Genomic DNA, 23,905 nt, shown 5'->3' on the forward strand with positions numbered 1-23,905 from the left:
GCGCACTCGGCTCACACACTGAGGACCGGAGTTAGAATCCCCGATACGGCTGGAAAATATTACGACGTGTTTCCATAAGACACCTGTTGTCCCTGTTCACCCATCAGTATAATAGGTACCTGCGTGTTAGTGGACTGGTGTGGGTCGCATCCCGGGACAAAATTTACCTAATTTGCGGGAAATGCTCAGCATAACAAGCGGCTTTCTATATAGTAGTATGTCACTGATGTCAGCTATGGTCTGTATACCTTGTACATGTACTTGTAGGAAATAAAGAAATTATTATTATATTAAAACACATTCATACGGATTCGTATACAAGCTCAAATTAACATTTTTATATATTTAAATTTTATAAACGTTCTGGACTATTCCTTTTGCTTATATTGAGGAAGAAATGGCTGGGCTTGTGACACACAGGGATGACTTTCTCTGACAGAGCAGCGTCCAAGATACCTGTTATAGTTATTATCCTTTGGTAGATTTAGTAAGGTAACTGTAGGTTAGCTTAGTTAAACGGAAATTTACATGTTTCCATATTACTTACCCGACAACAATGATGTTAAAAATATAGGTGGAATATCTGACAGCGTGAGGAGTACATGGTAAATTTAAACATATATTACACGATGAGTAAGAAATTTGGAGGAAGGACTGGGTTATGGTATTGTAACTGAAGGATTCCTACCATGGGAAGGATCACTATTCTGGGAAGGATCACTATCCTGGGAAGGATCACTATCCTGGGAACGATCACTGCTCTTGTAATGATCACTATTCTGGGTCATCCCAGGAAGATTTAGGGGAGAGTGTGAAGATGGATTTAACACAGTCATGAGCATCGAAAGCGTGTGTATTACCATATTAGAGGAAGCGGGTGAGTTGAGACCGGCGTCCCTGAAGGAGACCTGTAGGAACTTGCTTGATTTTTCCCTTCTTCTAACTTTATTTTCTTTCGTTCATAACTCGAGAACCCCCTCATTCTATCGAACTCAAATTTTCAACTTATCGAACTCAAATTTTCAACTTATCGAACTCAAATTTTCAACTTATCGAACTCAAATTTTCAACTTATCGAACTCAAATTTTCAACTTATCGAACTCAAATTTTCAACAGAACTAGCATTTGCAGGTGTTCTATGACCAACGTTATTGAATCCATTCCTAGTAATCCAGAAAAGCTCACATATCTTCCAAAACTTTCAGTGGCTTCAAACGTTAGAAAGAATGTTGCCTCGTATTAGACGACATATCAGAGTGACATTTAAGAGGGTAGGAGCTGATTTGACAATTTAATGAATAAAACCGTGAAATTTTGATTCCCGTTTAATCATCTCAGTCAAAATATTCTGCCTCTTCTGAATGGCTTCAGTACTTAATGGCTGATGCATCTTATGACCAGGATAATGCCCAGTCAGTATCATTAGTGTGAGGGCAAATTTGTAAATGCAATATTTTTTTCTTAAATTTGTAATTAGTGTAAGTATTAAAACGCACAAAATCATGTTTTTTCCTTGAAAACTGAAGACAATATTAAAACTAATACAACTGCATAAAGAAAATCGAAAAAGAAATATTGATAACTCTCGTTTATATATAATTTTTAAAATATTCAGAGTTGAGTGAACGCTTTAATACTGGACAGCGTGATGCCAGAGCCGGCCATCTGTCAGCTACAGTTTCCTCATACCATGACTCGAGAAAATGTAATGACACGGTTGCAAGCAAACCATACCACGGGTGGGGTTAGAACCCGCGGTCAGAGTCTCATAAAACTCCAGACCGTCGCGTTAGCCACTGGACCAGCTAGCCACAGTAAGATTCATCCAACTAGATATATTTATACACCATAGGAAGGTTACCATAGGCACCACTGTGACCCCAAATTCAAGTTTTTACAGACAAATCTCCCGAAAGCATGGCCGTGACGAACTCTAGCTCAAGTCCCTTCGAAGCCGTCATCATGACTATATTCCTCCCGTGGTATGGGTTGTTTCCTCATACTATCTAGGTTTTTTGTTCATATCTCCAGAACGCCTTATCGAATCGGCTTCAAATTTCAAACCCTGATCAACTATTACTAGATAAAGGTTCGTAAAACAATTGGCATGTCCACGTACTCTCAGTTTAATTATATTTAAATCATTCTAGAAATTGACAACCATGGGATTGCTTTAGAGATGTTTTGATTAGCGTGAGAGTTTATTGGTTATATATCCACATATATATATACAATCACCTGCTGGTGGTAAGGATTGTGAAAATAGTGGTGGTGATGGTGATAGTGATGGTGATACTAGTAGTGGTGATGGACACGTAACTGCACATGTACGCACATATGAGTTTGTATGTATAAACATACATCCGACATCTATAGATATATACAAATATACATGACGATATACGTACATATATACTTTCATACAATCTATATATGCACATATATACGAATATATACACATATAAACATGCATATATGCACACATACATTCTTACACATACACATAGGCACACTCACATACGCCAGTGTATATAAATACATGTATAAATGTGTACTGCGTTCATCTGCACAAGCAAATATAAACACACATACAATACGCAAGAACAATATACGCTTGAATAAAAGTATACACATATTTATAGTTGTATACACACACACACACACACACACACACACACACACACACACACACACACACACACACACACACACACACACACACACACACACACACACACACACACACATTGTGATGTAGTCCAGCACAACATATATATATATATATATATATATATATATATATATATATATATATATATATATATATATATATATATATATATATATATACATATATACATATAAACTTATCTATGATCGCTGAGGTCAGTGGTCAAGTGCGGTTATACCGCTAAGCTCTTGGGAGTTAGCGTGGGCTGTTACCAAGCACCATGGCTTGTTGTAGTGTTTTAGAATCTTAGGTTCAAGTGCTGAAGAAGGAGATTCTACTTCTTCAGGAGGAAAATAGGAAGCTGAAGCTTTGCATAAATGAGATTGGGAGCGAGTGTGAGAAGGATTTAGCTGGTAAGGAAGGAATGGTCACCAGCAGTGATAGTGGCAGCCGCTTTAAGTGGAAAGTGGTTCACAGTTCAGGAAGAAGGAAGATGAGTAGAGTTAATAGAGAAGATGTGAAGGTAGGAAATCGATTCTCTGTTCTCCAAGACGAGTGTACTTCAGTGGTTAGTGAGGTTGAAGGTACCGCTGATTCCTCTGCTAAACAAGGCAAGAATATTTTAATAGTAGGAGATTCTCAGGTAAGATATATGGACCGTGCATTTTGTAACAGAGACAGAAAGGTCAGACAGAGAGTGTGTCTTCCTGGAGCTGGTGTTAGTGACATAGTCAGCAGGTTGGATAATATTATTGCAGGTAATGGGAAAAAGCCCATTATCTGTCTTAATGCTGGGGGTAATGACACTGGGAAGGGCAGGAGAGAGGAGCTGCTGGATAAGTACAGGTCAGCCATAGAAGTATATAGGTCTAAGGGAGGGAACCCAGTCATATGTAGCATCTTGCCTAGAAAGGGAGTGGGCAATGAATGGATGTCTAGGGCAATTGGTATAAATTGCTGGCTAGACAGGTACTGCAAGGAACTTGCAATCCCATTCATTGATAACTGGGACCTTTTCTTTGGCAAATGTGATATGTATGCAAGGGATGGGGTTCATCTCTCTGGGGATGAAGTGGTTGCATTAGCCAATTCAATTGAGAGGGCAATTGATGACTTGTCTAGGAATTTAAACTGATAGATGATAGAGGTATGGGTGTTTGTGGGAAGCAATCAGGCTGCAGCATTAGGGTTAAAAACAGCAGTTATTACCGGGATACCTCAGGGATATGTTTAAAAGACAATATTCAAAATAAAGTTGCTAGTAATGGCAAATCAATTGATCAACAAACAAAGAGAGATAGTAGAGGGCAACGAGTGACTAGCTCCCTTAAGGTTTACTATACAAATAGTAGGAGTCTAAGAAATAAGATAGATGAGCTAAAATTACTTGCAAGTGTAGGTAATATAGATATTATTGGTATAACAGAGACCTGGTTCAACCTGAAAGATAGAGAAATGCCTTCTGAATGCAACATACAGGGTTATAAACTATTCCACACTGATAGTGTCAACAGGAAGGGTGGTGGTGTGGCGATGTATGTCAGAGAAAATTTAAATAGTTGTCTTAGACATGATACAAGATTAGAAACATCGAACACAGAATCGGTTTCGCTACAGTTTCTCGAGGGACGTGACAAATTAATTTTGGGTGTTATTTATAGGCCCCCAAACCTTGATAGGGAGTGCAGTAAGCTGTTATGGGAAGAAATTCATAAGCCATCTAGATATGGAAATGTTGTGATAATGGAAGATTTTAACTTTAGACAAACTGACTGGAACAATATGACAGGAAATCTTGAGTCTAGTGACTTTCTTGATACGGTTCAGGATTGCTTTTTAGAACACGTTGTGACAGAACCAACTAGAGGAAACAATCTGCTTGACTTGGTTCTTGCCAGCAAAGATTCACTAATTAATAATCTTGAGGTTAATGATGAGCTTAGGGAAAGTGATCACAAATCACTTAGCTTCAATATATCACGGAATTACCCAGATAACTGCAATCAAATCTCTGTCCCAGATTTTCACTTGGCCGACTTCATGGGACTGAAAAATTACCTGGGTGGGCTAAATTGGGATGTCCTGACTATGGGTCAAGTAGCTGATCTTGATTGCCAATATGACGTTTTTCAGAGCATAGTTCTAGCTGCCCAGACAACTTTTGTTCCGAGTAGGGAAATTAGATCTAACAAAAATGATCCCAAATGGATGAACAATAGATTAAAACATCTCATTGGTCAAAAGAGAGGCATATACAAGTGTATCAAAAGAGAGGATGGGCAGTTAAGAAATTAATATGTTGAATTAAAGAGAGAAATAAAAAAAGGAATAAGAAAAGCAAAAAGGGATTATTAGGCTAAGGTCGCAAGGGATTCAAAGACTAACCCAAAAGGGTTCTTTCAGGTATACAGAAGTAAGATTAGGGACAAGATTGGCCCACTTAAGAGTAACTCTGGTCAGATCACTGACAGTGATAAGGATATGTGTGAAATACTAAATACCTACTTCCTCTCAGTTTTCACCCAGGAAAATACTAGCGATATTCCTGAAATAATAGATTATGTAGAACAGGATGATAATAAACTATGTACGATAGCGGTAACTAGTGACATGGTCCTCAGACAAATAGAGAAACTAAAACCTAACAAATCCCCAGGTCCTGATGAACTGTTTGCAAGGGTGTTAAAGGAATGTAAAGAGAAACTTAGCATACCTTTGGCTAATCTTTTTAACATATCACTACAAATTGGCATAGTGCCTGATAAGTGGAAAATGGCAAATGTAATACCTATTTACAAGGCAGGTGACAGGTCCTTGGCATCGAACTATAGACCAATAAGCCTTACCTCCATAGTGGGAAAATTTATGGAATCAATAACTGCCGAAGCAATTCATATCCATCTTGATAGGCACAGATTGATTAATGATTCTCAACACGGTTTTACAAATAGGCGTTCCTGTCTTACGAATTTACTAACTTTTTTCACTAAGGTGTTTGAGGAGGTAGATCATGGTAATGAATAGGATATTGTGTATATGGACTTCAGTAAGGCTTTCAATAGAGTTCCACACCAGAGGCTATTAAGAAAACTTAGGGCACACGGAATAGGAGGAGAAATTTTTTCCTGGGTATAGGCATGACTGACGAATAGACAGCAGAGAGTTTGCATAAATGGGGAGAAATCAGAATGGGGGCACGTCACAAGTGGTGTTCCTCAGGGGTCAGTGTTGGGCCCGTTGTTGTTCACAATTTACATAAACGACATAGATGAGGGAATAAATAGCGACATAAGCAAATTTGCTGATGACACCAAAATAGGCCGTCCAATTCATTCTAATGAGGACATTAGAGCACTCCAGGATGATTTGAACAGACTGACGCAATGGTCGGAGAAGTGGCAGATGCAGTTTAATATTGACAAATGCAAAGTTCTAATTGTTGGACAGTTAAATAACCATGCCACATATAAACTAAATAATGTAGATCTTAATACTACTGATTGCGAAAAGGATTTAGGAGTTCTGGCTAGCAGTAATCTAAAATAAAGACAACAGTGCATTAGTGTTCGCAATAAAGCTAACAGAATTCTTGGCTTCATATCTAGAAGTATAAATAATAGAAGTCCTCAGATTATTCTTCAACTCTATATATCCTTGGTTAGGCCTCATTTAGACTATGCTGCTCAGTTCTGGTCACCGTATTACAGAATGGATATAAATGCTCTGGAAAACGTACAAAGGAGGATGACAAAGATGATCCCATGTATCAGAAATCTTCCCTATGAGGATAGACCGAGGGCCCTGAATCTGCACTCTCTCGAAAGGCGTAGAATTAGGGGGGATATGATCGAGATGTATAAATGGAAAACAGGAATAAATAAAGGGGATGTAAATAGCTGAAAATTTCCAGCCAAGACAGGCTCGCAGCAATGGTTTCAAGTTGGAAAAATTCAGTTTCAGGAAGGATATAAGAAAGTACTGGTTTGGTAATAGAGTTGTGGATGAGTGGAACAAGCTCCCGAGTACAGTTATTGAGGCTAAAACGTTGTGTAGTTTTAAAAATAGGTTAGATAATTACATGAGTGGGTGTGGGTGGGTTTGAGTTGGACCTGACTAGCTTTATTGCTGGGTCTGGTACAGTGCTCCTTCCTTGAGTGGGGATGACCAGACTGGGTGGGTCATTGGGATAATCCGGGGGGGTGGGTCATTGGTCTAATCCGGGGGAGGGGGACATGGACCTGCTCCGCGTGGGTCAGTAGGCCTGTTGCAGTGTTCCTTCTTTCTTATGTTCTTATATATACAGTAAAGCTTAGTTAAAAGAATTGCGTTAGTTTACGTGAGAATTGTTATAAGGATTGAATTATTGTTAAACATTCAACATTATTATTAATGATTCAACATGACGCTGGAAACATCGTTTAGAGATCCTGGTCCATGACAGCATCAAACACAACATTTACATATGTAAGTACAAAAATACACATATGCATACATACACATACAAATACATATATACACATGAAAGTACACATGCACAGGAATTCGTACGCAGAGACATACATTCACGTATTTATATTTTTCTTTTATGCTAAGTGTACGGAATACGAGGATACCTTACAAGGGTCGCGCAGCGACAGAAATACGTCTTGCTGACTTCAGGAATATGTGGTGTTGCTGGTGTGGGAGTAAGTTATCATTTATGATAAGATTCAGGGAAATCGTTAGCTGGACTTGGTTACTGGTGGTGATACAGAACCTGCACTCTGAGGGTCGTTGCACCTCAGAGAATCATTAAACTGTAAAAATAATGTCAGCAGAATTACCAACAATATGTTAGGTAAAGGGACACATTTACAACTAATGTGACATTTTACTGAGGCAACGTTTCGCTCTCCACGATACTTTGACAAACCTCCTGGAGAGCTAATTGCACATGTGCCCTTTCGCCTAACATTTAAACCGTATTATCCACCACTTGTAGCAGAACAGCTGTTAAATGAATGTTAGTAAATGTTTTGTGGGTTAAGGGTGACCGCAACTTGGTTGGAGACAGCCTGTGTGTGGGTTAAGGGTGACCGCAACTTGGTTGGAGACAGCCTGTGTGTGGGTTAAGGGTGACCGCAACTTGGTTGGAGACAGCCTGTGTGTGGGTTAAGGGTGACCGCAACTTGGTTGGAGACAGCCTGTGTGTGGGTTAAGGGTGACCGCAACTTGGTTGGAGACAGCCTGTGTGTGGGTTAAGGGTGACCGCAACTTGGTTGGAGACAGCCTGTGTGTGGGAACGGGATATTCTTGAGTCCTGTGATGTGCCTCACGTTCTTTTTCTTAACTTCTTTTGTGTTAACAAATAATTTATATATCCTTCATGGCTGCCTTCACTTAAAGGCACAACTTCTCATAACTAGGAGGACGGAACCACAACACATAACATCAACAACACAGGACACAGGTCTCCTTGCTCCCTCCAACTTCTCTCTTTCTGTCTGTCTGTCTGTCTCTCTCTCTCTCTCAAACACATACACACGTCGGGGGGAGGGAGGGAGGGAGAGACAGAGAGAGACAGAGAAATTAATTTAGCCACTACAGAGGAATAGGGAAACTACGAGGGGAAGCAAGAGAAGCCTAGCACGCACAGAGTAACATACTGACACACGCACATGACCTTGCGTGCACGAGCATACTTCTGCTCACATTGCTACAAATAAGATAATTGCTAATGGGTAATTACACACACGCTCTCGCATCCACACACACACACACACACACACACACACACATTGTATACTAAAAGGCTAGATCCACACATAAACCATACCACGGGCGGGATTGAACCCGCGGTCAGAGAGTCTCAAAACTCCAGACCGTCGCGCTAACCATCTTATTGTGGCTAGCTGGTCCAGTGGTTAACGCGACGGTCTGGAGTTTTGAGACTCTCTGACCGCGGGTTCAATCCCGCCCGTGGTACGTTTTGTTTGCAATCGTGTCATTACGATTTCGTGAGTCATCCACACATGTTTAAGAAGAGGAATGATACCAGGGATAAGTGAACCTGATGAATTTTGTAGACTTTCTCTGATGACAATTCTTATCTAGATAAGTTCACGAGGTAAAAAAAAAAAAAAGTTTACCTGTGCTATTTGTTTAATGAGATTATTTAGTACGATGAAAGCGGGGTTGAATGATAAACGTCTTCGGAGGCTTCTTACTTTATTGTTAAGTCGTGGTGGGTACACAGGCCTGTGTGTTGTGCCCATGGCCCGGGAGGGGCCATGTCCACGAGGGATAGAGAAGTGGACACTTCTTGACTGAGTGAAGGGTGTCGCCAGAGTGAGGCAGAGGCAAGGGCAGGCAGGCTGGCATGCCCACCGAGAGGCCTGGCTACAGAGGGCAGCACCTTAGTGCTGCGAAATATGAACTAAGCTGGCAGACAGCATAGGCTGTCTATGCAGACATTACAGGCTGTCTACATACGCTCGGCCACCTACCACATGGTCGACGCGACCATGTCTGGCAGTAAAACAAACTCGGTCTGTCTCTCGTAGGAACAGGGCACAGAACACAAAATAAAAACATATATATACATATGGACATGGAAAAAAAAAACTTCCAACAGGGAGGGAAGAAAAAAACATGTGGGGTGTGCTAAACATCGTGGCCATAGGCAGTGAGCGTCAGAGCTGTGACGTAGCAGGTTACAGTCTCCTCTGGAATGGTGAAGCAGTCATCGTAGGAGTCACTGTAGGTTTTCACTCAACCTGGGGCATGACATGCTGGTGCCCTCGAGTGAGGTGTCGACAAAACTCTGCAACTGGGCAGGACTTCTGGCAAGCGACTCAGTAGGACACTTCTTGACTGGTACTGTCGCTGGGCTGTCACTGTCAGCGAGCATGGAGCGAGTTGTGGAGCGAGTTGTGGCAGAGATGACTGGACGAAACATTTGGGATTCGTAACATCATACACCAGACTGCAGTGAGAGAGCTAGCAGTCAAAGTAACATCTTCTTTGTGCAGGCTGCTCACTGAAGCTTGTGACACGAGGCTGACACAGTGCCTGCTGACAGGGCTAACTGCGGCTTGACGAGTGTCATTCTCTCGGCAGTTGGAGTTATAGCAGAGGTTAGTCTAAGCATCCCCAGACTTGTTTCTCTACATATAACTGCACTCTGAAGGTCTGGAGGCGAAGTGAAACAAATCTCGATGGGAATCGTAGCAGGTACGATTCTGCAGAACATCACGAGCGACGAGCATAAGAGCTTTCTGTACAAGGGGGCTCATACGCTCACGGGCTGACTGATAACAGCTGTCAAACGCACTGGTCACATCGGGTGACTTGGCACGGTGGTGCTTCTCAGGTCTGGCTCAGACCTCACTGGACACATGGAAACTACACACACCCACGGTACATGCGGTACACTAACATGGGAGAACACTGACTGAGAGGAATTAATTAGCACACGACGTATATCTTCTCTCAATCTTCTCGACAATACTGGAATAATTACTAAAAACACTCGTTGTGACATCATGTGATGTTGCGAGGTGACGTCAGCAGCACTGTGACGTCACCAGACATCTCGAAGTAATGTCACCAGACATCTCGAAGTGACGTCAGGCAGACATCGTGGTGTCATGAAGTCGGGCAGCATCGTCGGCGACGTCAATGTGATGTGGGCAGCAGATCACAGCATGTGGCCTGGGACATCTGGTAACTCACGTGGCTTGTAGATCCACGTGACATCGCCCACACCCACGTGGCGTCGGGATCCACGTGGCATGCTGATCCGCGTAGCTTTGAGTGGCCTCGGGCACTCGGATACACAGCTCTGGCAATGAATTCACATGGAAAACAGCAGAAAACACAGCAGAGGGAGTGGGCAGTGGTGAGTGTATGGTAGACGAGTGAGCGTGAGTAGGGCGAGCATGGGCAAGGTGAGGAACGGCCACTTCCTCCTCCTCCTCCCCCACCCACAAACACGTAGAGAACTCACACTGGACGCAGAAATCACCACAAAACTCACCTCTGGCTTGCTGAAACAGCTGTGCTGAGCTGAACAACAACAGCAACATACAAGTGACGCTGAACACGTGACTTGGGAAACAGCGTGGGACGCTGTAGCATGGAGTCACTGGGACGCCACTTACAATTCTCGAAGAAATTCGGCAAATTTCGGCTAGATCCTGCTTGTACCTGTGTCTGGATCCTCAAATGTGCAGACACGACATCAGGATAACTCGTTGAGAGACGGATGCTTCTTGAATAGGGTGATAAAATGAAGATGACTTCATCCCTTCCTCTCTCCGGGCAAACACAACTGCTGCAACCACCGCTGCTACCAATGTTTAATGAGATTATTTAGTACAATGAAAGCGGGGTTGAATGATAAACGTCTTTGAAGGCTTCTATCTTTATTGTTAAGTCGTGGTTGGTACACAGGCTTGTGTGTTGTGTCCAGGGGCCATGCCCACGAGGGAGAGAGAAGTGGACACTTCTTGACTGAGTGAAGGGTGTCGCCAGAGTGAGGCAGAGGCAAGGGCAGGCAGGCTGGCGTGCCCACCGAGAGGCCTGGCTACAGAGGGCAGCACCTTAGTGCCACGAAATATGAACTAAGCTGGCAGACAGCATAGGCTGTCTGTGCAGACAGTACAGGCTGTCTACATATTTGGCTCATGATATCAATTTATCGACATTGCTGAGCACAGTTTTATTAGCTGATAGCTGCTTCTTGGAAAATCAAGACTTGGCTGACTTTGACACATCGGTCACTGTCCGAGGTGTATACCAGTGAAGAAGGGTAAGTATGACCTCTCTGTAAGATTCACCTGACCTTCAATATTCCAAGAGGAAGGTTTCTCTGACACATGGATGAGCTGTTGTTGTTCAGATCGATCATAGGAAGGTAACAGATTTTTTTTCCAAGCTTATAAAACAGTCACATGCAATTCATTGTTAATTTATGGCATCAGTTCACTTTTGTTGTGATAAGTGACAGTTATTTTTGTTGTAAAGTGATTTACTCAGAACAATAATATCTGGGAGTTACGTCGATATATTGTAAATTCGTGAGTTTTTTAAATCTATTGTTAATGACTAAAGTCAAGTCTAATGTCTAAAGTCATGTCTAATGACTAAAGTCATGTCTGCTCACATGGCATAGCAATATACAGATAGCAAACTGCAGACAGTGGTGAAAAAAAAAAAACAGTCGCGCTTTTATTAGGGACAATGTCTGGCCTTTCTTACTCTGTTTATCTTTTCTTCACCGTACATCTTAATTTCTTTTTATTTACTCCGCCCTGGGAGTTATTGCCAGAACGCTCACTACTCCTCTTGTGTCTCCCTCACCATTCCCAAATTATTCGCACAATATCTTGACATTTATTTTTTATAGTGTATCCCAACACGTCCCTAACTCAGTACTATGCTCCAGCAGCTCACTGAACCAACACACTCCAACAAAACAAATCATTCCCATTTTTCCCTAACTCACTCATACTCTGGCAACTTATTCATTTGTACCCCAGAACACCCTCACACTCCTTTTAACAGTTTCTACACACCTTAAGCTCACCCCAACACTTTCTAACTTACTCTCACACTACCTATCTTGCTCCCACTTTCCTCCAACATACTCTCAAACTCATTCATTCGCTACCGTGTCAAAAGTGTGCCTGGCCCATGGCCGGGCACTGTGTTTACAAAACTCACGGAACTTATAAAAGGTAAATATCACAGTTCGGATGACTCTGAACTGCGACATGTCCAGCTCTCCATCAGTGCAGGCACTGTACTTTCCACCTCCAGGACCCTCTTGGTCATCCCGTGCTTCTCCAGCCTCAAAATGCACACACCACCTCTGCAACACCTCCTCGGTAATGCTGCAGATTACCAGTGTTTCGGCCGGATCTAGCAATTCTACGCTACATCCAGCTAGTATAATTTAGCACCATCCGAGAGCCGAAAACAAGTATGGAGATTCCGAAGAGATTTCGATTTTCTAGTCATTTGTTTTTAGGTAAATGATCTACACAGAATTAAGTATTATTAATTACAAAAATGTGGATTAATGACTGACTGACCTGAACTAAATGAATATATAGACAATTGAAATTTACTCTTAAATATCTCTATGAAACAATATTACGATCACAGAAAAGTACAATTTTTAAAGATAACAATACACTGGACATTAAAAGAAAAACTTACTTCTATCAAGATGCCAAAACAATAAAATATTTTATAAACATTGGCTCCAAAAAAAACATGTAAAGACTGGATGGCCGAAATTTCCAACGATGCGAAAACAAATATTCATTATAATTACTACAAATCAGTCATTAAAAAGCCAAGTTCTGGGACATTAAAGAACAACCTTAAGGGAAACGCCACTTGAAAAGCAATGAGCTATTTTCTTCTACTACAAATTTAAATTTAAACCTTCCTAATGCTGTAAAGTGACCCATGCTGAGGCCCAGTTAAATCTTATCACAGAACACTTCTCTGTTAACTCCTGTGATCATCTTGTCGATGTTAGGAAAAACACTGCTAGAGAAATCTATTGATACTATGTTGAATAAATGGGAAGAGTATTTAGTCAGATGAACTTGGTAAAGAACAAACTGAGTTCGATACCTAGCGCATTCACCTCACACACACTGAGATCCGGGTTCGAATCTCCTACGGTACGAATGGAGAACATTAGGGACATGTTTCCTTAAGACACCTGCTGTCCATGTTCCTGTTCACCCATCAGTTTAAAATGGGTACCTGGGTGTTAGTCGACTGGCGTGGGTTGCATCCTGGGACAAAACTGACCTAATTTGCAGGATATGCTCAGCATAACAAATGGCTTTCTATATAGTAGTATGTCACTGATGTCAGCTATGGTCTGTATACCTTGTACATGTACTGGTAGTAGATAAATAAATTATTATTACATTATTAAACAGACGATCCTGACTGAAGATTCGCAGACGTAAGTCAAGGTCAAAATGATTTGATTTTGTATTCATTGAATAATATTGTTTAAAATAATTAAGTTTTGATTTTTCCTTACACACACACCAGGAGCTGTAACTCGATCCACGCAACCACAATTAGGTGAGTAAACACACGCATACATAGACACACACAAACACACGCAGAATGTTCCAGAGATGGGACACAGCAACAAGGGGACACAGTTGGAAGTTGAAGACACAGATGAATCACAGGGATGCTAGGAAGTATTTCTTCAGTCATAGAGTAGTCAGGAAGTGGAATAGTTTGGGAAGCGATGTAGTGGAGGCAGGATCCATACATAGCTTTAAGAAGAGGTATGATAAAGCTCATGAACAGATTTCTTTCTGATACATACACTATTATTATTGTTATGATTATGATTATTATTTAATATATCTACAGTGTAAGCAAATCTAAGAATTACATTATTGATGAATTTAGAAATCATCAATTTATTGATAGTCAGTTTAGTGATTATAAATATAAGAAACTCGTATAAGTTTATCACAGAGGGTAATATATCATGTGAAAATATCATATAAGGCCGTGAATTTTCATTGCACAAGGAAGCATGATCCATAAATCACGGTCCTCGTGATGGATAATATTATTTGTTAGCTTGTGACGACTTTGTCAGACTCTCAGAACTCTGTATTTCCTGAGTGATCAGTCATTCTCTTGTTTGTTTAAATATTAAAGTAGGCTTAGGAGACACTGCAGCATCACATGAGTCACACAAGAGTTACTACCATCATATGGGTCACACCAGAGTTACTACCATCATATGGGTCACACCAGAGTTCCTTCAATCACATGGGTCACACCAGAGTTCCTGGCAACACATGGGTCACACCAGAGTTCCTGGCAACACATGGGTCACACCAGAGTTTCTTCCATCCCCCAGGCGCTGTATGACTCTCATGGGCAGTGACGATATCATGGCTGTGAGGAATGTCTTGTGTAAATATAATGCAGAGGCTTTATGTACATATATATAAATATATATATATATATATATATATATATATATATATATATATATATATATATATATATATATATATATATATATATATATATATATATTTTATTATCACACTGGCCGATTCCCACCAAGGCAGGGTGGCCCGAAAAAGAAAAACTTTCACCATCATTCACTCCATCACTGTCTTGCCAGAAGGGTGCTTTACACTACAGTTTTTAAACTGCAACATTAACACCCCTCCTTCAGAGTGCAGGCACTGTACTTCCCATCTCCAGGACTCAAGTCCGGCCTGCCGGTTTCCCTGAATCCCTTCATAAATGTTACTTTGCTCACACTCCAACAGCACGTCAAGTATTAAAAACCATTTGTCTCCATTCACTCCTATCAAACACGCTCACGCATGCCTGCTGGAAGTCCAAGCCCCTCGCACACAAAACCTCCTTTACCCCCTCCCTCCAACCCTTCCTAGGCCGACCCCTACCCCGCCTTCCTTCCACTACAGACTGATACACTCTTGAAGTCATTCTGTTTCGCTCCATTCTCTCTACATGTCCGAACCACCTCAACAACCCTTCCTCAGCCCTCTGGACAACAGTTTTGGTAATCCCGCACCTCCTCCTAACTTCCAAACTACGAATTCTCTGCATTATATTCACACCACACATTGCCCTCAGACATGACATCTCCACTGCCTCCAGCCTTCTCCTCGCTGCAACATTCATCACCCACGCTTCACACCCATATAAGAGCGTTGGTAAAACTATACTCTCATACATTCCCCTCTTTGCCTCCAAGGACAAAGTTCTTTGTCTCCACAGACTCCTAAGTGCACCACTCACTCTTTTTCCCTCATCAATTCTATGATTCACCTCATCTTTCATAGACCCATCCGCTGACACGTCCACTCCCAAATATCTGAATACGTTCACCTCCTCCATACTCTCTCCCTCCAATCTGATATTCAATCTTTCATCACCTAATCTTTTTGTTATCCTCATAACCTTACTCTTTCCTGTATTCACCTTTAATTTTCTTCTTTTGCACACCCTACCAAATTCATCCACCAATCTCTGCAGCTTCTCTTCAGAATCTCCCAAGAGCACAGTGTCATCACCAAAGAGCAGCTGTGACAACTCCCACTTTGTGTGTGATTCTTTATCTTTTAACTCCACGCCTCTTGCCAAGACCCTCGCATTTACTTCTCTTACAACCCCATCTATAAATATATTAAACAACCACGGTGACATCACACATCCTTGTCTAAGGGCAACTTTTACTGGGAAAAAATTTCCCTCTTTCCTACATACTCTAACTTGAGCCTCACTATCCTCGTAAAAACTCTTCACTGCTTTCAGTAACCTACCTCCTACACCATACACTTGCAACATCTGCCACATTGCCCCCCTATCCACCCTGTCATACGCCTTTTCCAAATCCATAAATGCCACAAAGACCTCTTTAGCCTTATCTAAATGCTGTTCACTTATATGTTTCACTGTAAACACCTGGTCCACACACCCCCTACCTTTCCTAAAGCCTCCTTGTTCATCTGCTATCCTATTCTCCGTCTTACTCTTAATTCTTTCAATTATAACTCTACCATACACTTTACCAGGTACACTCAACAGACTTATCCCCCTATAATTTTTGCACTCTCTTTTATCCCCTCTGCCTTTATACAAAGGAACTATGCATGCTCTCTGCCAATCCCTAGGTACCTTACCCTCTTCCATACATTTATTAAATAATTGCACCAACCACTCCAAAACTATATCCCCACCTGCTTTTAACATTTCTATCTTTATCCCATCAATCCCGGCTGCCTTACCCCCTTTCATTTTACCTACTGCCTCACGAACTTCCCCCACACTCACAACTGGCTCTTCCTCACTCCTACAAGATGTTATTCCTCCTTGCCCTATACACGAAATCACAGCTTCCCTATCTTCATCAACATTTAACAATTCCTCAAAATATTCCCTCCATCTTCCCAATACCTCTAACTCTCCATTTAATAACTCTCCTCTCCTATTTTTAACTGACAAATCCATTTGTTCTCTAGGCTTTCTTAACTTGTTAATCTCACTCCAAAACTTTTTCTTATTTTCAACAAAATTTGTTGATAACATCTCACCCACTCTCTCATTTGCTCTCTTTTTACATTGCTTCACCACTCTCTTAACCTCTCTCTTTTTCTCCATATACTCTTCCCTCCTTGCATCACTTCTACTTTGTAAAAACTTCTCATATGCTAACTTTTTCTCCCTTACTACTCTCTTTACATCATCATTCCACCAATCGCTCCTCTTCCCTCCTGCACCCACTTTCCTGTAACCACAAACTTCTGCTGAACACTCTAACACTACATTTTTAAACCTACCCCATACCTCTTCGACCCCATTGCCTATGCTCTCATTAGCCCATCTATCCTCCAATAGCGGTTTATATCTTACCCTAACTGCCTCCTCTTTTAGTTTATAAACCTTCACCTCTCTCTTCCCTGATGCTTCTATTCTCCTTGTATCCCATCTACCTTTTACTCTCAGTGTAGCTACAACTAGAAAGTGATCTGATATATCTGTGGCCCCTCTATAAACATGTACATCCTGAAGTCTACTCAACAGTCTTTTATCTACCAATACATAATCCAACAAACTACTGTCATTTCGCCCTACATCATATCGTGTATACTTATTTATCCTCTTTTTCTTAAAATATGTATTACCTATAACTAAACCCCTTTCTATACAAAGTTCAATCAAAGGGCTCCCATTATCATTTACACCTGGCACCCCAAACTTACCTACCACACCCTCTCTAAAAGTTTCTCCTACTTTAGCATTCAGGTCCCCTACCACAATTACTCTCTCACTTGGTTCAAAGGCTCCTATACATTCACTTAACATCTCCCAAAATCTCTCTCTCTCCTCTGCATTCCTCTCTTCTCAAGGTGCATACACGCTTATTATGACCCACTTCTCGCATCCAACCCTTACTTTAATCCACATAATTCTTGAATTTACACATTCATATTCTCTTTTCTCCTTCCATAACTGATCATTTAACATTACTGCTACCCCTTCCTTTGCTCTAACTCTCTCAGATACTCCAGATTTAATCCCATTTATTTCCCCCCACTGAAACTCTCCTACCCCCTTCAGCTTTGTTTCGCTTAGAGCCAGGACATCCAACTTCTTTTCATTCATAACATCAGCAATCATCTGTTTCTTGTCATCCGCACTACATCCACGCACATTTAAGCATCCCAGTTTTATAAAGTTTTTCTTCTTCTCTTTTTTAGTAAATGTATACAGGAGAAGGGGTTACTAGCCCATTGCTCCCGGCATTTTAGTCGCCTCATACGACACGCATGGCTTACGGAGGAAAGATTCTTTTCCACTTCCCCATGGACAATAGAAGAAATAAAAAAAGAACAAGAGCTATTTAGAAAAAGGAGAAAAACCTAGATGTATGTATATATATATATGCATGTGCGTGTCTGTGAAGTGTGACCAAAGTGTAAGTAGGAGTAGCAAGATATCCCTGTTATCTAGCGTGTTTATGAGACAGAAAAAGAAACCAGCAATCCTACCATCATGCAAAACAGTTACAGGATTTTTTTTCACAGTCATTTGGCAGGACGGTAGTACTTCCCTGGGTGGTTGCTGTCTACCAACCTACTACCTATATATATATATATATATATATATATATATATATATATATATCTATATATATATATATATATATATATATATATAAATATAGATATATATATATATATATATATATATATATATATATATATATATATATATATATATATATATATATATATATATATATATATATATATATATATAAATATATATACCGTGCCGAATAGGCAGAACTTGTGATGTTGGCTTAAATAGCAACGCTCATCTTGCCATATAGGACAAGTGAAAATTTGTGTATGCAATAATTTCGCCAAAATCATTCTGAATCTAACGAAAAAAATATATTTCTCTGTGTTTGTTTAGTATCAAATTATTGTAAACAAATCTAAAATATATTTAGCTGGGTTAGGTTAAAATAAATTGTGCTTGTTATAATAAGGTTAGGTAAGTTTTCTAAGTTCCTTTTGGAGCAAAATTATAGATTTTTACATTAACCTTAATGAAAAAAATATATTTTTAAATGTATAAGAGAAAATTTTAGAAAGGACTTAATTTTAAATGAGTTCTTGCTAATTGACCAGTTTTACATATTCGGCATGACATATATATATATATATATATATATACATATATATACATATATATATATATATATATATATATATATATATATATATATATATATGTATATATATATAAATATATATATATATATATATATATATATATATATATATATATATATATATATATATATATATATATATATATATATATATATATATATGTATGTATTCTTTTTCTGTCTCATAAACACGCTAGATAACAGGGATATCTTGCTACTCCAACTTACACTTTGGTCACACTTCACAGACACGCACATGCATATATATATATACATACATCTAGGTTTTTCTCCATTTTCTAAATAGCTCTTGTTCTTCTTTATTTCTTCTATTCTCCATGGGGAAGTGGAAAAGAATCTTTCCTCCGTAAGCCATGCGTGTCGTATGAGGCGACTAAAATGCCGGGAGCAATGGGCTAGTAACCCCTTCTCCTGTAGACATTTACTAAAAAAGAGAAGAATAAAAACTTTATAAAACTGGGATGCTTAAATGTGCGTGGATGTAGTGCGGATGACAAGAAACAGATGATTGCTGATGTTATGAATGAAAAGAAGTTGGATGTCCTGGCCCTAAGCGAAACAAAGCTGAAGGGGGTAGGGGAGTTTCGGTGGGGGTAAATAAATGGGATTAAATCTGGAGTATCTGGGAGAGTTAGAGCAAAGGAAGGGGTAGCAGTAATGTTGAAGGATCAGTTATGGAAGGAGAAAAGAGAATATGAATGTGTAAATTCAAGAATTATGTGGATTAAAGTAAAGGTTGGATGTGAAAAGTGGGTCATAATAAGCGTGTATGCACCTGGAGAAGAGAGGAATGTAGAGGAGAGAGAGAGATTTTGGGAGATGTTAAGTGAATGTATAGGAGCCTTTGAACCAAGTGAGAGAGTAATTGTGGTAGGGGATCTGAATGCTAAAGTAGGAGAAACTTTTAGAGAGGGTGTGGTAGGTAAGTTTGGGGTGCCAGGTGTAAATGATACAGGGAGCCCTTTGATTGAACTTTGTATAGAAAGGGGTTTAGTTATAGGTAATACATATTTTAAGAAAAAGAGGATAAATAAGTATACAAGATATGATGTAGGGCGAAATGACAGTAGTTTGTTGGATTATGTATTGGTAGATAAAAGACTGTTGAGTAGACTTCAGGATGTACATGTTTATAGAGGGGCCACAGATATATCAGATCACTTTCTAGTTGTAGCTACACTGAGAGTAAAAGGTAGATGGGGTACAAGGAAAATAGAAGCATCAGGGAAGAGAGAGGTGAAGGTTTATAAACTAAAAGAGGTGGCAGTTAGGGTAAGATATAAACAGCTATTGGAGGATAGATGGGCTAATGAGAGTATAGGCAATGGGGTCGAAGAGGTATGGGGTAGGTTTAAAAATGTAGTGTTAGAGTGTTCAGCAGAAGTTTGTGGTTACAGGAAAGTGGGTGCGGGAGGGAAGAGGAGCGATTGGTGGAATGATAATGTAAAGAGAGCAGTAAGGGAGAAAAAGTTAGCATATGAGAAGTTTTTACAAAGTAGAAGTGATGCAAGGAGGGAAGAGTATACGGAGAAAAAGAGAGAGGTTAAGAGAGTGGTGAAGCAATGTAAAAAGAGAGTAAATGAGAGAGTGGGTGAGATGTTATCAACAAATTTTGTTGAAAATAAGAAAAAGTTTTGGAGTGAGATTAACAAGTTAAGGAAGCCTAGAGAACAAATGGATTTGTCAGTTAAAAATAGAAGAGGAGAGTTATTAAATGGAGAGTTAGAGGTATTGGGAAGATGGAGGGAATATTTTGAGGAATTGTTAAATGTTGATGAAGATAGGGAAGCTGTGATTTCGTGTATAGGGCAAGGAGGAATAACATCTTGTAGGAGTGAGGAAGAGCCAGTTGTGAGTGTGGGGGAAGTTTGTGAGGGGGTAAGGCAGCCGGGATGGATGGGATAAAGATAGAAATGTTAAAAGCAGGTGGGGATATAGTTTTGGAGTGGTTGGTGCAATTATTTAATTAATGTATGGAAGAGGGTAAGGTACCTAGGGATTGGCAGAGAGCATGCATAGTTCCTTTGTATAAAGGCAAAGTGGACAAAAGAGAGTGCAAAAATTATAGGGGGATAAGTCTGTTGAGTGCGGGATTACCAAAACTGTTGTCCAGAGGGCTGAGGAAGGGTTGTTGAGGTGGTTCGGACATGTAGAGAGAATGGAGCGAAACAGAATGACTTCAAGAGTGTATCAGTCTGTAGTGGAAGGAAGGCGGGGTAGGGGTCGGCCTAGGAAGGGTTGGAGGGAGGGGGTAAAGGAGGTTTTGTGTGCGAGGGGCTTGGACTTCCAGCAGGCATGCGTGAGCGTGTTTGATAGGAGTGAATGGAGACAAATGGTTTTTAATACTTGACGTGCTGTTGGAGTGTGAGCAAAGTAACATTTATGAAGGGATTCAGGGAAACCGGCAGGCCGGACTTGAGTCCTGGAGATGGGAAGTACAGTGCCTGCACTCTGAAGGAGGGGTGTTAATGTTGCAGTTTAAAAACTGTAGTGTAAAGCACCCTTCTGGCAAGACAGTGATGGAGTGAATGATGGTGAAAGTTTTTCTTTTTCGGGCCACCCTGCCTTGGTGGGAATCGGCCGGTGTGATAATAAAAAAAAAAAAAAAAAAGTCTGTTGAGTATACCTGGTAAAGTGTATGGTAGAGTTATTATTGAAAGAATTAAGAGTAAGACGGAGAATAGGATAGCAGATGAACAAGGAGGCGTTAGGAAAGGTAGGGGGTGTGTGGACCAGGTGTTTACAGTGAAACATATAAGTGAACAGTATTTAGATAAGACTAAAGAGGTCTTTGTGGCATTTATGGATTAGGAAAAGGCGTATGACAGGGTGGATAGGGGGGCAATGTGGCAGATGTTGCAGGTGTACGGTGTAGGAGGTAGGTTACTGAAAGCAGTGAAGAGTTTTTACGAGGATAGTGAGGATCAAGTTAGAGTATGTAGGAAACAGGGAAATTATTTCCCTGTAAAAGTAGGCCTTAGACAAGGATGTGTGATGTCACCGTGGTTGTTTAATATATTTATTGATGGGGTTGTAAGAGAAGTAAATGCGAGGGTCTTGACAAAAGGCGTGGAGTTAAAAGATAAAGAATCACACATAAAGTGGGAGTTGTCACAGTTGCTCTTTGCTGATGACACTGTGCTCTTGGGAGATTCTGAAGAGAAGTTGCAGAGATTGGTGGATGAATTTGGTAGGGTGTGCAAAAGAAGAAAATTAAAAGTGAATACAGGAAAGAGTAAGGTTATGGGGATAACAAAAAGATTAGGTGATGAAAGATTGGATATCAGATTGGAGGGAGAGAGCATGGAGGAGGTGAATGTATTCCGATATTTGGGAGTGGACGTGTCAGCGGATGGGTCTATGAAAGATGAGGTGAATCATAGAATTGATGAGGGGAAAAGGGTGAGTGGTGCACTTAGGAGTCTGTGGAGACAAAGAACTTTGTCCTTGGAGGCAAAGAGGGGAATGTAGGAGAGTATAGTTTTACCAACGCTCTTATATGGGTGTGAAGCATGGGTGATGAATGTTGCAGCGAGGAGAAGGCTGGAGGCAGTGGAGATGTCATGTCTGAGGGCAATGTGTGGTGTGAATATAATGCAGAGAATTCGTAGTTTGGAAGTTAGGAGGAGGTGCAGGATTACCAAAACTGTTGTCCAGAGGGCTGAGGAAGGGTTGTTGAGGTGGTTCGGACATGTAGAGAGAATGGAGCGAAACAGAGTGACTTCGAGAGTGTATCAGTCTGTAGTGGAAGGAAGGTGGGGTAGGGGTCGGCCTAGGAAAGGTTTGAGGGAGAGGGTAAAGAAGGTTTTGTGTGCTAGGGGCTTGGACTTCCAGTAGGCATGCGTGAGCGTGTTTGATAGGAGTGAATGGAGACAAACAGTTTTTAATACTTGACGTGCTGTTGGAGTGTGAGCAAAGTAACATTTATGAAGGGATTCAGGGAAACCGGCAGGCCGGACTTGAATCCTGGAGATGGGAAGTACAGTGCCTGCACTCTGAAGGAGGGGTGTTAATGTTGCAGTTTAAAAACTGTAGTGTAAAGCACCCTTCTGGCAAGACAGTGATGGAGTGAATGATGGTGAAAGTTTTTCTTTTTCGGGCCACCCTGCCTTGGTGGGAATCGCCCAGTGTGATGATATATATATATATATATATATATATATATATATATATATATATATATATATATATATATATATATATATATATATATATATATATATGCAAAAAAACCACTCTGAAAGAATAAGAAATTCCAAGCGCTTTCGTGACTACTCACATTATCAAGTTCCTTGATAATGTGAGTAGTCACGTAAGCGCTTGGAATTTCTTATTCTTTCAGAGTGGTTGTTTTGCATATTCTGAAATCACCTGTTTACTGTGAATATATATATATATATATATATATATATATATATATATATATATATATATATATATATATATATATATATATATATATATATATATATATATATATATATACATATATATATGTAGCCTGTGCATTATATTTACACAAGACATTCCTCACAGCCATGATATCGTCACTGCCCATGAGAGTCATATATCCCTGGAAGAACGATAGACAGCTTAAGTGGAACTATAAATGTACATGAACCGATACCTATACATTATTTACTGGTGGCCAGCAGGGTAGTGCTGTTGATCACAGGGAAGATCACAGGCTCCAACAGTGCCAGTTCATCACAGTGGGACTGGAGACTCTTAGCTACCGGAGAATGGATGCCATAGATTCTTTACCTTCAGTTACCTTCACATACATCCTCCACAGCATCCTTCACATACATCCTCCACAGCATCCTTCACATACATCCTCCACAGCATCCTTCACATACATCCTCCACAGCATCCTTCACATACATCCTCCGCAGCATCCTTCACATACATCCTCCACAGCATCCTTCACATACATCCTCCACAG

At 40.4% G+C, this 23,905-nt stretch overlaps 1 protein-coding gene across 1 annotated transcript in view; it reads right to left on the minus strand.

Annotated features, from left to right (window-relative positions):
• LOC128695221 (potassium channel subfamily K member 13-like) overlaps window positions 1–23,905 on the minus strand; it is a 699,428-nt gene that overhangs the window by 106,834 nt on the left and 568,689 nt on the right. The gene's annotated exons all lie outside the window — the stretch shown is intronic.

The sequence above is a fragment of the Cherax quadricarinatus genome, chromosome 35 (assembly GCF_038502225.1).
Source record: "Cherax quadricarinatus isolate ZL_2023a chromosome 35, ASM3850222v1, whole genome shotgun sequence".
NCBI classification, from domain to species: Eukaryota; Metazoa; Arthropoda; class Malacostraca; order Decapoda; family Parastacidae; genus Cherax; species Cherax quadricarinatus.